The 14937-nt window shown below is 46.0% G+C and overlaps 1 protein-coding gene across 1 annotated transcript in view; it reads right to left on the bottom strand.

Moving 5' to 3' along the window:
• The window catches only part of mgst3a (microsomal glutathione S-transferase 3a), a 31887-nt gene extending 27251 nt beyond the window's left edge, over positions 1 to 4636 (bottom strand). The window contains exon 1 of the mRNA XM_070887355.1: positions 4547 to 4636. The gene's annotated coding sequence lies outside the window, so the exon portion shown is untranslated. The remainder of the gene's footprint in view (positions 1 to 4546) is intronic.
• Between the last annotated feature and the right edge of the window lie 10301 nt (positions 4637 to 14937).

Below are 14937 nucleotides of genomic sequence, written 5' to 3'. Positions count from 1 at the left end.
CTGTATTATAAAATTCTCCCAATCCTCAGGTTTGCTGCTTTTTCTGGCTAATTTATATGCCTCTTCCTTGGATTTAACACTATCCTTAATTTCCCTTGTTAGCCACAGTTGAGCCACCTTCCCCGTTTTATTTTTACTCCAGACAGGGATGTACAATTGTTGAAGTTCATCCATGTGAGCTTTAAATGTTTGCCATTGCCTATCCACCGTCAACCCTCCAAGTATCACTCGCCAGTCTATTCTAGCCAATTCACCTCTCATATCATCGAAGTTACTTTTCCTTAAGTTCAGGACCCTAGTCTCTGAATTAACTGTCACTCTCCATCTTAATAAAGAATTCTACCATATTATGGTCACTCTTCCCCAAGGGGCCTCGCACAATAAGATTGCTAATTAGTCCTTTCTCATTACACATCACCCAGTCTAGGATGCCCACCCTCTCGTTGGTTCCTCGACATATTGGTCTAGAAAACCATCCCTAATACACTCCAGGAAATCCTCCTCCACTGTATTGCTACCAGTTTGGTTAGCCCAATCTATATGTAGATTAAAGTCGCCCATGATAACTGCTGTACCTTTTTTGCGCGCATCCCTAATTTCTTGTTTGATGCTGTCCCCAAACTCACTACTACTGTTTGGTGGTCTGTACACAACTCCCACTAGCGTTTTCCGTAGCTCCATCCATACCGATTCCACAACATCCAAGCTAATGTCCTTCCTTACTATTGCGTTAATTTCCTCTTTAACCAGCAACGCCACCCCACCTCCTTTTCCTTTCTGTATCCTTCCTGAATGTCGAGTTCCCAGCCTTGGTCACCCTGGAGCCATGTCTCCGTGATGCCAATTATATCATATTCATTAACTGCTGCCTGTGCAGTTAATTCGTCCACCTTATTACGAACACTCCTTGCATTGAGGCACACAGCCTTCAGGCTAGTCTTTTTAACACATTTTGCCCTTTTAGAATTTTGCTGCAATGTAGCCCTTTTTGATTTTTGCCTTGGGTTTCTCTGCCCTCCACTTTTACTTTTCTTCTTTCTATCTTTTGCTTCGGCCCCCATTCTACTTCCCTCGGTCTCCCTGCATAGGTTCCCATCCCCCTGCCATATTAGTTTAACCCCTCCCCAACAGCACTAGCAAACACTTCCCCTAGGACATTGGTTCCGGTCCTGCCCAGGTGCAGACCATCAGTTTGTACTGGTCCCATCTCCCCCAGAACCGGTTCCAATGTCCCAGGAATTTGAATCCCTCCCTTCTGCACCACTCCTCAAGCCACACATTCATCTGAGCTATCCTGCAATTCCTACTCTGACTAGCACGTGGCACTGGTAGTAATCCTGGGATTACTACTTTTGAGGTCCTACTTTTTAAATTTAGCTCCTAGCTCCCTAAATTCATCTTGTAGGACCTCATCTTGTTTTTTTACCTATATCATTGGTACCTATATGCACCACGACAACTGGCTGTTCACCCTTTCTCTTCAAAATGTCCTGCTGGTGCTCCGAGACATCCTTGACGCTTGCAGCAGGTACCGATACGCTCGTGACCTTCCGCGCGAGGTGGGCACCGGAGGGACTGGAGTGCATCATCACCCCCGGCAATCACATTTTAATTTGATCTAAGTTTCCGTTAAAGTTTTCTTTGGAAATTTGTGGGTTCTAGTGCCCTTGCCAAAAGGGGGCACTTGATTTAAAGTTCTACTTAAAAATAGTAGCAAGTGATTTGGGGGTGGAGCGGTATGGAAAGAGAAGGGATTTTTTTTCTCCCCAATGATAACACAGCAAGAAGTGGTGTTGAAAGAGTGGGTGCATATTTTAAAGGAGAGAAGAGGAGATGGAACAAGGTGAGGTGCTCTAATGGAGAAGGTGCCAGAAGAGTAGGTGGAAGAGACCAAGGTGTGATTAAACTTAGGGAACGGGAGGTATATTGTCAGTTACCATAAGCTCGCCGTCACACCTGATAACCTGGGCTACTGCATAACCAGCTGAATGAAACACTATTTATATTTTGGAAGTGAGTAAAATAATCAGTTTCAGTTTCTCTCCAAAACATTTCAAACTTCACTTCAGTTTAAGGAGGGAGCGGGTGGTACAAAGTACACACAGCATCAGTGACCTGGAAACTCAGATAGTCTTATCTCAAGCCAAGCATTCATTTTGCACAAAGGGGTTGAATGAAGATTCCTAAATGAGACCGGGATCACACGGAGATTGGGCGGAAACCATACGTTAACGAGAGGATCTTCAGTATAACACATTAACTTTTATAACTATCAGGAAAGACTGAACAGGGCGGGGCTCTTTTCTCAAAAAGAGAAAGCTGAGGGGTAACCTTCAATAGTTAGAGGTCTTTAAAATGATGAAGGAATTCAATAGGAGTAAACGTAGTGAAGATGTCTCCACTTGTAGGGGTTTAAAAAAGCTAGGGGCCGCAAAAAGAAGATAGGATCGTCATCAACAAATCCAATAGGGAATTCAGGAGAAACATCTTTACTTAAAGATTGGCAAAAATGTGGAACTCGCTACCACATGACGTACTTGAGGCAAGTAACAGGCATAGAAACATAGAAAATAGGTGCAGGAGCAGGCCATTCAGCCCTTCTAGCCTGCACCGCCATTCAATTAGTTCATGGCTGAACATGAAACTTCAGTACCCCCTTCCTGCTTTCTCGCCATAACCCTTGATCCCCCGAATAGCAAGGACTTCATCTAACACGGATTTGTTAAGGAAAGATCATGTTTCACTAATCTGATTTAATTTTTCAAGGAAGTAACCAGGAGGGTCGATGAGGGTAGTGCATACGATGTAGTATATACGGATTTTAGCAAAACTTTTGATAAAGTTCCGAAATGGCAGACTGGTCACAAAGGTAAAAGCCCATGGGATCCAGGGCAAAGTGGCAAATTAGATCCAAAATTGGCTTAGAGGTAGGAAGCAAAGTGTAATGGTTGATGGATGCTTTTGTGACTGGAAGGATGTTTCCAGTGGGGTTCCGCAGGGCTCAGTACTGGGTCCCTTGCTTTTTGTGGTATACATCAATGATCTAGATTTGAATATAGGGGGTATGATTAAGAAGTTTGCAGATGACACTAAAATTGGCTGTATGGTTGATAATGATGAAGAGGAAAGTCATGGACTGCAGGAGGATATCAAGCTACTGGTCAGGTGGGAAGAACAGTGGCAAATGGAATTTAATTGGGCCAGATTAGATTCCTTGAAGTACTTATCATTGCATCTGCACCAGCCAACAAGAGGTTCTCCAGGCTAATCCCACTTACCAGTTCTAGGTCTGTAACCCTGCAGATTACAGTACTTCAAGTGCCCATCCAAGCACCTTTTAAATCTGGTGAGGGTTTCTGCCTCTACCACCTTTCCAGGCAGTAAGTTCACTTGAGGAGGGCTAATAAGGAAAGGGTATACACATTAAATGGAAAGCCACTTAGAAGTGCAGATGAACAAAGGGACCTTGGAGTGCTTGTCCACAGATTCCTGAAAGTAGCAAGCCAGGTGGATAAGGTGGTAAAGGCAGCATACGGAATGCTTGCCTTTTTACGAGATGCTGCCTGGAATGGAGAATCTTCACTATGAGGACATATTGGATAGGCTGAGTTTGTCTTCCTTGGAACAGAGGAGGCGGAGGAGAGACCTCATTGTGGTGTATAAAATGTTGAGGGGCCTGAATATAGTGGATAGCAAGGGTCTATTTCCCTTGATGGAGGGGTCAATTATGAGGGGGCATAGGTTTAAGTGGTTGGTGGAGGTTTAGAGGGGATTTGAGGGGAAACTTCTTCACCCAGAGGATTGTGGGGGTCTGGAACTCACTGCCTGGAAAAGTTGTAGAGGCAGAAACCCTCACCAGATTTAAAAGGTGCTTGGATGGGCACTTGTAAAGTGCATAATCTGCAGGGTTACAGACCTAGAGCTGGTAAGTGGTATTAGACTGGAGAACCTCTTGTTGGCTGGCACAGATACAATGGTAAGTACTTCAGGGAATCTAATACGGCCAGAGTGCTCTCCTAGACTAGTTTCGATCGCCTAGACGGGTCAGAGAGGAATTTTCCCAGTTTTTTTTTCCCCAATTGGGGTTTTTATCTGTTTTTTTGCCTCTCCCAGGAAATCACATAGCTCCAGGTGGGGTGGAGTGTAAAATGTTGCGATACATGGGGTATCACAGTTGTGTGGGGTGGACTGGTTGGGCCAGATGCTCTTTACCTGCCTGCCATTGTTCATAGGTTTATATGTAACCTTCAGGGTTGATGACCAAAGTCCATGTGGCTCTTTGTCGGCCAACGCGGACACAATGGGCCAAAATTACCTCCTTCTGCTAAATTTCTATGTTTCTAGCCAAGGCAAAAGACTAATGATCAATTGGGAAGGTGGGTTATCTGCAGACTTGGCTCCTGTTGATCAAGAAGTACCACATTAATTTCACCCATTTCTCTTTGTCCAAAACTAACCAGATTTCCATTTGCAATAACACAACTTGATCGTTAACTGTTGCTAACCCCTCTCTCCCCGCTCCCGATAATAAAAGAAGCGAACATACCCGATTACCGCAGCCTCTCGCTGTCCTTGCCTGACTTTAGACTCGCGTTGATCAATGCAGAGTGAGTGTTCAGGAACCTGAGCGTTTATAGTCACATTGCGGAGGAGTGGTTCGGAAAAGCGGGATCAGGGAAGAGTGGAGCGCAGAGTTTGCAGGGGTACCTGTCAAATAGGTTCGGTGGAAAGGTCTTACACCCGAAGTGATAACCCATCTGCTCCCTTTACAGTTTCTGACTTGAACTGCTGGTTGTATTTCCAGCATTTTTATTTCAGGCATCGGAGTCCTGCTAAACCTCCAATGCTGGGGAGCACTCAATCCAGCACTCGGAATCCAGTCCTGGAATTACTCAGGGTTTGAGAAACCCACTTGCCCTCTGCATTGTTCCCAGTCCTTTGCAGTCGATTTCAAGTTATGTTGTCTTAGTATTTAACGGGGCTTTAGTTGGATTAATAAATAATGAAATGAGCAAATTTAAGGCGAGTTCTTGTTTTTGTAAATTTAAGGCGGGATTCAGTTACTGAAAGGACTTTGTGCCCTTGCTCCTTGGCCTTATTTCAGTGTGCAGAGACAATGCATTTAGTGCCCCTCCCTCCCCCCGCCCGTCAACATTTCATTCAAAATATTTTTTTGTTGTTTTCAATGTTGTACTTTGAGTTGAGGGCCATCACTGTTGGGGAAATGCAAGTGTATCTATTTTGGGGGGGCGAGTGTCAGCATCAAACGACTCCAGGTATTTATAGCACAGCTCGATGCCGAGTAAAGCACCTTCCCCCAAACAATATTCCACAGCACCAACCTCAGAGAAGTCCCCCTACTGGCACTGTGATATTCTGCTGTTTCTAATTACGGAAGTTATTGTTGATTAATGGTTCTGAAGCTTCTCTAAGCCAGGCTGTACATTTAGTGCCAAACTTGTGGTGTTTTTTTGTATGATGAGACTGCTCAATCTAAATTCATAGTCAACAGAACTAAAGGACTTTAGTCCCATCGGAGCCTCGGTTTGATTTTGAATCCAGATATTAAAGTCCAGTGTCCAATCTAAACCACTAAACTACTCAGTGCCCTGAGAATGTTTTAACTAAGTTCATATCAGAAAAAATGATTAAATATTGTTGCCTCTGTCCCATCACAGGCAAGTTTAGTCCATGTCAGCAGTGTGGCTATCCCAAATTAAGTAATGCCAGATTGACATAGAAACATAGAAAATAGGTGCAGGACTGGCCAGTCGGCCCTTCGAGCCTGCACCACCATTCAATAAGATCATGGCTGATCATTCCCTCAGTACCCCTTTCCTGCTTTCTCTCCATGCCCCTTGATCCTCTTAGCCATAAGGGCCATATCTAACTCCCTCTTGAATATATCCAATGAACTGGCATCAACAACTCTCTACGGCAGGGAATTTCACAGGTTAACAACTCTCTGAGTGAAGAAGTTTCTCATTATCTCAGTCCTTAATGGCCTACCCCTTATCCTAAGACTGTGACCCTGGTTCTGGACTTCCCCAACATCGGGAACAATCTACCCGCATTTAACCTGTCCCATCCCGTCAGAATCTTGTATGTTTCTATGAGATCCCCTCTCATCCTTCTAAACTCCAATGTATAAAGGCCCAGTTGATCCAGTCTCTCCTCATATGTCAGTCCAGCCATTCCTGGAATCAGTCGAGTGAACCTTCGCTGCACTCCCTCAATAGCAAGAATGTCCATCCTCAGATTAGGAGACCAAAACTGAACACAATATTCCAGGTGAGGCCTCACCAAGGCCCTGTACAACTGCAGTAAGACCTCCCTGCTCCTATACTCAAATCCCCTAGCTATGAAGGCCAACATACCATTTGCCTTCTTTATAGCCTGCTGTACCTGTATGCCAACTTTCAATGACTGATTAACCATGACTCCCAGGTCTCGTTGCACCTCCCCTTTTCCTAATCTGCCACCATTCAGATAATATTCTGTCTTTGCGTTTTTGCCCCCAAAGTGGATAACCTCACATTTATCCACATTATACTGCATCTGCCATGCATTTGCCCACTCACCTAACCTGTCCAAGTCACCCTGCAGCCTCTTAGCGTCCCCCTCACAGCTCACACCGCCACCCAGTTTAGTGTCATCTGCAAACTTGGAGATATTACACTTAATTCCTTCATCCAAATCATTGATGTATATTGTAAAGAGCTGGGGTCCCAGCACTGAGCCCTGCGGCACCCCACTAGTCACTGCCTGCCATTCTGAAAAGGACCTGTTTATCACGACTCTCTGCTTCCTGTCTGTCAACCAGTTCTCTATCCACATCAGTATATCACCCCCAATACCATGTGTTTTGATTTTGCACACCAATCTCTTGTGTGGGACCTTGTCAAAAGCCTTTGAAAGTCCAAATACACCACATCCGCTGGTTCTTCCTTGTCCACTCTACTAGTTACATCCTCAAAAAATTCCAGAAGATTTGTCAAGCATGATTTCCCCTTCATAAATCCATGCTGACTTGGACTGTTCCTGTCACTGCTTTCCAAATGCGCTGCTATTTCATCCTTAATAATTGATTCCAACATTTTCCCCACTACTGATGTCAGGCTAACCGGTCTATAATTACCCACTTTCTCTCGCTCTCCCTTTTTAAAAAGTGGTGTTACATTAGCTACCCTCCAGTCCATAGGAACTGATCCAGAGTTGATAGACTGTTTGAAAATGATCACCAATGCATCCACTATTTCTAGCACCATTTCCTTAAGTACTCTGAGATGCAGACTATCAGGCCCTGGGGATTTATCGGCCTTCAATCCCATCAATTTCCCAAACACAATTTCCGGCCTAATAAGGATATCTTTCAGTTCCTCCTTCTCACTAGACCCTCGGTCCCCCAGTATTTCCGTTATTTCACAACATTTTATTAACATTTGTGCTTGTTTTACCGGTTAAAGGTGGAGTTAAATGGGTGTGGTTTGGATTCCTATTTCATCGCTTTCAGTATACAGTCCTTGCAGTGCACAATAAAGAAAGACATGCATTTATATAGCGCCTTTCACGACCACCGGACATCCCAAAGCGCTTTTTACAGCCAATTAAGTACTATTTTTTGACGTATAGTCACTGTTGTAATTTTAGTGATATTTTATACACAGTCAGAACTCATTCTGAAAGACTGTGCAAACTTTCCCAGAAAAAGAGGAATGGAATAAGTATTATCTATGGGTCACACACTATATACCAGATAACAACTTCACATTAATGACACATTAATCAACAACAATAACTTGCATTTATATAGTGCCTTTAACACAGTAAATCATCCCTAGGCGCTTCACAGGAGCGTAATCAGACAAAACGTGACACAGCCAAAAGATGAAGACATTAGGACAGGCTTGGTCACAGAGGTTGGTTTTAACAGAGTCTTAAAAGAGGAGAGAGAGAGAAAGAGAGAGAGAGGTGGAGAGACAATGAGGTTTGGGGAGGGAATTCCAGAGCGTAGGGCCTAGAGGGCTGAAGGCACGACCGCCAATGATGGGGTGAAGGAAGTGGGGGATGTGCATGAGACCAGAGCTCGCGGAGGGTTGTAACAGAGATAAGGCGGGGTGAGGCAATGGAGGGATTTAACCAAGTAATCCTTGGTTACTCGCAGTAGGAATATGTTGTTGCCAATCAATTAATATAATTGCAATTTGTCGTTTGCTTGCAGGCAGGAAAGTTCAGCATTAATTGAACTGTAATGCCGAGCCTAACGAGATACTGACACTGATAAACAAATATAGCCAGATCTCGTGGACTTTAAACTGATGAACAAAGAGCTCCCTATGTTAATTTCTGAGGACACTTCCTTCATGTCAGTGCACTATGTCAGCTTCTGATTTAAAATACCTTAATAGCAGATGGGTTGGCAGACGCAAGATGCTAATGAAAGCACGTGCTCTCGCTCGAGTCTTTGGTGCTCTTCCTGCTCATGCTGTGGTAATAAACTATACAATCCCTCCTAATGGTTGTCATTCCTAAGGAAATTCTGGTGCCTTTTGAGAGACTACATTTTTGGCAAATATATACTTCATCATCATAGGCAGTCCCTCGGAATTGAGGAAGACTTGCTTCCACTCTAAAAATGAGTCCTTGGGTGGCTGAACAGTCCAATGTGAGAACCATAGTATTTGTCACAGGTGGGACTGATAGTCGTTGCGGGAAAGGGTGGGTGGGGCGGGTTTGCCGCACGCTCTTTCCGCTGCCTGCGCTTGATTTCTGCATGCTCTCGACGATGAGACTTGAGGTGCTCAGCGCTCTCCCGGATGCACTTCCTCCACTTAGGGCGGTCTTTGGCCAGGGACTCCCAGGTGTCAGTGGGGTTGTTGCACTTTATCAGGGAGGCTTTGAGGGTGTCCTTGTAACGTTTCCTCTGCCCACTTTTGGCTTGTTTGCCGTGAAGGAGTTCCAAGTAGAGCACTTGTTTTGGGAGTCTCGTGTCTGGCATGCGAACTATGTGGCCTGTCCAGCGGAGCTGATCAAGTGTGGTCAGTGCTTCAATGCTGGGGATGTTGACCTGTGCTAACGTTGGTGCGCCTCTCCTCCCAGGGGATTTGCAGGATCTTGCGGAGACATTGTTGGTGGTATTTCTCCAACGACTTGAGGTGTCTACTGTACATGGTCCATGTCTCTGAGCCATACAAGAGGGCGGGTATTAGTACAGCCCTGTAGACCATGAGCTTGGTGACAGATTTGAGGGCCTGGTCTTTGAACACTCTGTTCCTCAGGCGGCCGAAGGCTGCACTGGCGCACCAGAGGCGGTGTTGAATCTCGTCATCAATGTCTGTTCTCGTTGATAAGGGACTCCCGAAGTATGGGAAATGGTCCACGGTGTCCAGGGCCATGCCGTGGATCTTGATGACTGGGGGGCAGTGCTTTGTGGCAGGGACAGGTTGATGGAGGACCTTTGTCTTACAGATGTTTAGCGTAAGGCCCATGCTTTTGTACGCCTCAGTAAATACGTCGACTATGTCCTGGAGTTCATCCTCTGAATGTGCGCAGATGCAGGCGTCGTCCGCGTACTGTAGCTCGACGACAGAGGTTGGGGTGGTATTGGACCTGGCCTGGAGGTGATGAACGTTGAACAGGTTCCCACTGGTTCTATAGTTTAGTTCCACTCCAGCGGGGAGCTTCTTGAGTGTGTGGTGCAGCATGGCAGCGAGAAAGATTGAGAAGAGGGTTGGGACGATATACTTCAACTGTGATACAGACAGCAATCACAGATCAGCTTGTCTGGCATAGCAATCCCACTCATTGTTATGACATTGATAATGGGGAGGGGAGAGAAGGCCACACTCAGATTAAGCAGAAATCATTTTGCGTGTCATTTCCTAATTTATAAATCATGTTCTTGTTTTGTTTGCAAGGAATATAATGGTTTTTAAAAAATATATTCCCTTTTTAGTTTTAAAGACATTCTCTTATTCTCTTTTGTTTCCAATGTTTTTTCTTTAACCTGTTTTTAAAAATACACTTTTAACCACAACCAAATTTCTTTTCTGCCCACCTTCGAGTTATAAATATTCTAAATACAATTTGCCACACATTCAAAACAGAGAATGCTGGAAATACTCAGCAGGTCAGGCAGCATCTGTGGAGAGAGAAGCAGAGTTAACTGTTGTGTATGAAGAAAGAGTCTGACTGGATACTGTGAGCTCAAAGTTAAGTGTGACCGTAGTCTTTTATTGCAGGTCTCCAGAGTGCCTCTCCAACCTGTGAGGCCTCCTTAAGTACCTGTGCTCCCAAGGGATTATGGGATCTCTTGGGACTCCAGGGGATGAGCCCTCTGGTGGCTGTACAGGGTATATATAAGTTTATATATATAACAACACACCCCCCCGCCAAAGTCAACAGTGTAACTATTTACAAGGTGACTCGATTGGGGGACCTTCTTGCCCTGATTGTTCGTCTTGGGGCAAATGCTGGTGTTGATGAATCATCTGTTGGGCCCTTGCTGGGCTGCTATGCATCTGGCCTTGCTGGGCTACCTAGTGTGGTGAGTCCTGCTGGGCTGCTGTGGATGATGGGTTCTGCTTCGTGGCCAACCCGCGGTGTTGGTTGCCACTGGTGTGTATGTTAGGGGGTCAAAGAAGGTAGGGTCCAAGGTGGTTTGCTCAGGATAGTCCATGAATCTGAGCTTGATTTGGTCCAAGTGTTTCTGGTGAATGAGTCCATTTAAAAGTTTAACCCGAAACACCCTGCTCCCCTCTTTGGCCACGACAGTGCCGGGAAGCCACTTGGGACCTTGTCCATAATTCAATACAAATACAGGATCATTGATTTCAATCTCGCATGACACATTTACGCTATCATGGTATGTACTTTGTTGAAGTCGCCTGCTCTCTACCTGTTCATGTAGATCAGGGTGAACTAACGAGAGCCTTGTCTTAAGTGCCCTTTTCATGAGCAGTTCAGCAGGTGGGATCCCAGTGAGTGAGTGGGGTCTCGTGCGGTAGCTAAGCAGGACTCGGGCTAGGCGAGTCTGCAGTGAGCCTTCCGTTACCCTCTTCAAACCTTGCTTGATGGTTTACACTGCTCTCTCTGCCTGACCATTGGATGCTGCTTTAAATGGGGCAGATGTGACATGTTTGATCCCGTTGCGGGTCATGAATTCTTTGAATTCGGCACTGGTAAAACATGGCCCATTGTTCGCTCATCAGGACATCGGGTAGCCTGTGCGTGGCAAACATGGCCCGCAGGCTTTCAGTGGTGGCAGCGGATGTGCTTGCCGACATTATCTCACATTCAATCCATTTGGAGTACGCATCTACAACCACAAGGAACATTTTACTTAAGAACGGGCCTGCATAGTCGACATGGACCTTAGACCACGGTTTGGAGGGCCAAGACCATAAACTTGATGGCGCCTCCCTGGGTGCATTGCTTAACTGCGAGCATGTGTTACATCTGTGCACGCAGGACTCTAAGTCCGCATCGATACCGGGCCACCACTCGTGGGATCTGGCTATCGCTTTCATCATTACGATGCCTGGGTGGGTGCTGTGGAGGTCACTGATGAAGGTGTCTCTGCCCTTCTTGGGAACCACTACCCGATTTCCCTACAGAGGGCAGTCTGCCTGTATAGACATTTCATCTTTGCGCCGCTGGAAATGCTTTATCTCTTCCTGCATTTCTGGGACACTGGACCAGCTCCCGTGAAGCACACAGTTTTGTACTAGGGACAGTCAGGGGTCCTGGCTCGTCCAGGTTCTAATCTGTCGGGCTGTGACGGGTGATTGCTCACTCTCAAATGCTTCCATAACCATGACTAAATCTGTAGGTTGCGCCATTTCCACCCCCGTGGTGGGCAATGGCAGCCTGCTGAGAGCATCGGCACACAGTTTTCTGTGCCTGGCCTGTGGTGGATGGCGTAGTTGTATGCGGATAACGTGAGCACCCATCTCTGGATGTGGGCCGATGCGTTAGTATTTCTCCCCTTACTCTCGGAAAACAGAGATATCAGTGGCTTATGGTCAGTTTCCAATTCAAATTTTAGCCCAAACAGATATTGATGAATTTTCTTTACCCCATAGACACATTCTAACGCTTCTTTTTCAATCATGCTGTAGGTTCTCTCAGCCTTAGACAGACTCCTGGATGCATAAACAACCAGTTGGAATTTCCCAAAATCATTAGCTTGTTGCAATACACACCCGACGCCATACGACAACGCATCACATTGCTTATACCAAACACTTACGTGGTTCATACAATACAAGCAATTTGTTTGAGCATAACAATTTTCTAGCTTTTACAAAGGCATTTTCTTGGCGTTTGCCCCAAACCCATTTGTCTCCTTTATGCAGTAAGGTGTGCAGTGGTTCTAACAGTGTGCCGAGACCCGGTAAGAAGTTACCAAAGTAGTTCAGGAGTCCTAGAAACGACCGGAGCTCCGTCAAGTTCTGTGGCCTCGGTGCATTCTTGATTGCCTCCATCTTCGAATCGGTGGGTCTGATGCCATCTGCCGTGATTCTTCTCCCCAGGAACTTCACTTCAGGTGCCAGTAAATGCATTTCGACTGTTTTAACCTGAGCCCCACGCGGTTGAGTTGACTAAGAACCTCTTCCAGGTTCTGCAGATGCTCGACGGTGTCCTGACCTGTAACCAAGATGTCGTCCTGGAAGACCACGGTGCGCGGGACCGACTTCAATAAGCTTTCCATGTTTCTCTGGAATATCGCTGCCGCTGATCGAATTCCAAACGGGCATCTGTTATAAATGAAGGGACCTTAGTGCGTGTTGATGCAAGTGAGGGCCTTCGATGATTCCTCCAGTGTACGCAAAGGTCATGTCCAGCTTCGTGAACGTCTTTCTTCCCACCAGCATAGCAAAAAGGTCGTCGGCCTTTGGTAGCGGGTATTGCAGGGAGAAACAATTGATAGTTACTTTGTAATCACCACAGATTCTGATGGTGCCGTCTCCCTTGAGGACAGGAATGATTGGACTGACCCACTCGTTGAATTCGATTGGCGAAATGATGCCCTCTCATTGCAGCCAGTCTAGCTTGATCTCTACCCTTTCTCTCATCATGTACGGTACTGCTCTCGCATTGTGATGGATGGGTCGCGCCCCCGGAATTAGGTGGATCTGCACTTTTGGTCCTTGGAACTTCCCGATGCCTGGTTCGAACAGCGAAGGGAACGTGTTTAAGACCTGGGCACACGAAGTGTCGTCAGCGGATGAGAGCGCTCAGACGGCGTCCCAGTTCCAGCGTATCTTTCCCAGTCAGCTCCTGCCTAACAGCGTGGTACCATCGCCTGATACCACCCAGAGTGGTAGCTTGTACACCGTTCCATCGTAGGAGACATTTACAGTAGTACCGCCGATTACGGGAATCAGTTCCTTTGTGTAAGTTCTCAGTTTTGTGCGAATTGGAGTCAAGACTGGCCTTGAGGCCTTGCTGCACCACAATTTTTCAAAAGTCTTTTTGCTCATAATGGACTGGCTTGTGCCCGTGTCCAACTCCATCGACATCGGGAGTCCATTTAGTTCAACCTTCAGCATTATCCGGGGACACTTAGTGGTGAATGTGTGCACCCGCCCCATGTACCTCTGCTTCCTCGGTCTGGTTCGTCGTGATCTGCCATGAATCTGTCCTCCTCTGCAACATGGTGGTTTGCAGGATTAACAGGATTAGCACATACATTGGAGGTGTCCCATTGTTCCACAGCCCTTGCAAACGTACCCTTTGAAGCGGCATGAATGGAAACGGTGATCACCCCCACAGTGCCAACAAGGTGTTAATGGCCTTGCATTCATCATCCTTGATGGTGGACTCTGAGACATCTGCGGACGTGCAGCTGCAGGCATGTTGGGTCTGCCTTGTATGTTGCAATTTGAAAACAACATCACTTTGTTCACAGTGCTGGCAGCAGCACTCATGTACTGAGAGATTTGCTTAGTATTGTCACTGATGGCAATGAATGCCTGGGCTATCGCTATGGCCTTACTCAAGGTTGGGGTCTCGACAGTCAAACGTTTGCGAAGTATCATTTCATGGCTAATGCCAAGTATGAAAAAGTCTCTGAGCATATTCTCCAAATGTCCTTCAAATATGCAATGTACCTCAAGGCGTCTTAGCTTGGCAACATAACTCGCCACTTCCTGGTCTTCAGACCTTTTGTAGGTGTAGAACCTGTACCTCGCCATCAGAACATTTTCCTTCGGGTTCAGATGCTCCAGGACCAGTGTGCACAAATCATCGTATGATCTCTCTTTGGGCTTCTCTGGAGCAAGCAGATTTTTCATGAGGCCATATGTTGGTGCCCCGCAGACAGTGAGGAGAATCGCCCTATGTTTGGCAGCATTCGCTTCTCCTTCCAGCTCATTGGCCAGGAAGTATTGGTCGAGTCGCTCCACGAAGGTTTCCCAATCATCTCCCTCCAAGAATTTCTCCAGGGTGCCCACTGTTCTCTGCATCGTTGGGTTCGTTATCTGTATCTTGTCGTCAGTTGTTATGTATGGAGAAAGAGTCTGACTGGATACTGTGAGCTCAAAGTAAAGTCTTTTATTGCAGGTCTCCAGAGTGCCTCTCCAACATGTGAGGCCTCCTTAAGTACTTGTGCTCCCAAGGGATCCCTTGGGACTCCAGGGCATGAGCCCTCTGGTGGCTGCACAGGGTATATACAAGTATACATATATAATATTAACGTTTCAGGTTGATGATCTTTCGTCAGAACTGCGTGCCGGTAGTTATCTCGTGGATACAGGGCTCCCAGAATCCACATTAAAAGAACAATATAACCTTGGAAGAAATGTAATTGTATTTTCAGAATAGGCATATAATCTAGTCTCACAGTGTGATGGGTCTCTACTTTAGCAACGTGCCTTTTTAAGCTATACGGTGGAAAATTTCTTCTATGTGCAACCAAATTGTAAATGTTCTCTT

Source organism: Pristiophorus japonicus, chromosome 8 (assembly GCF_044704955.1).
Source record: "Pristiophorus japonicus isolate sPriJap1 chromosome 8, sPriJap1.hap1, whole genome shotgun sequence".
Taxonomy (NCBI): Eukaryota; Metazoa; Chordata; class Chondrichthyes; family Pristiophoridae; genus Pristiophorus; species Pristiophorus japonicus.
Note: the sequence above shows the minus strand (reverse complement) of the source record. Positions and strands in the feature narration are given on the sequence as shown.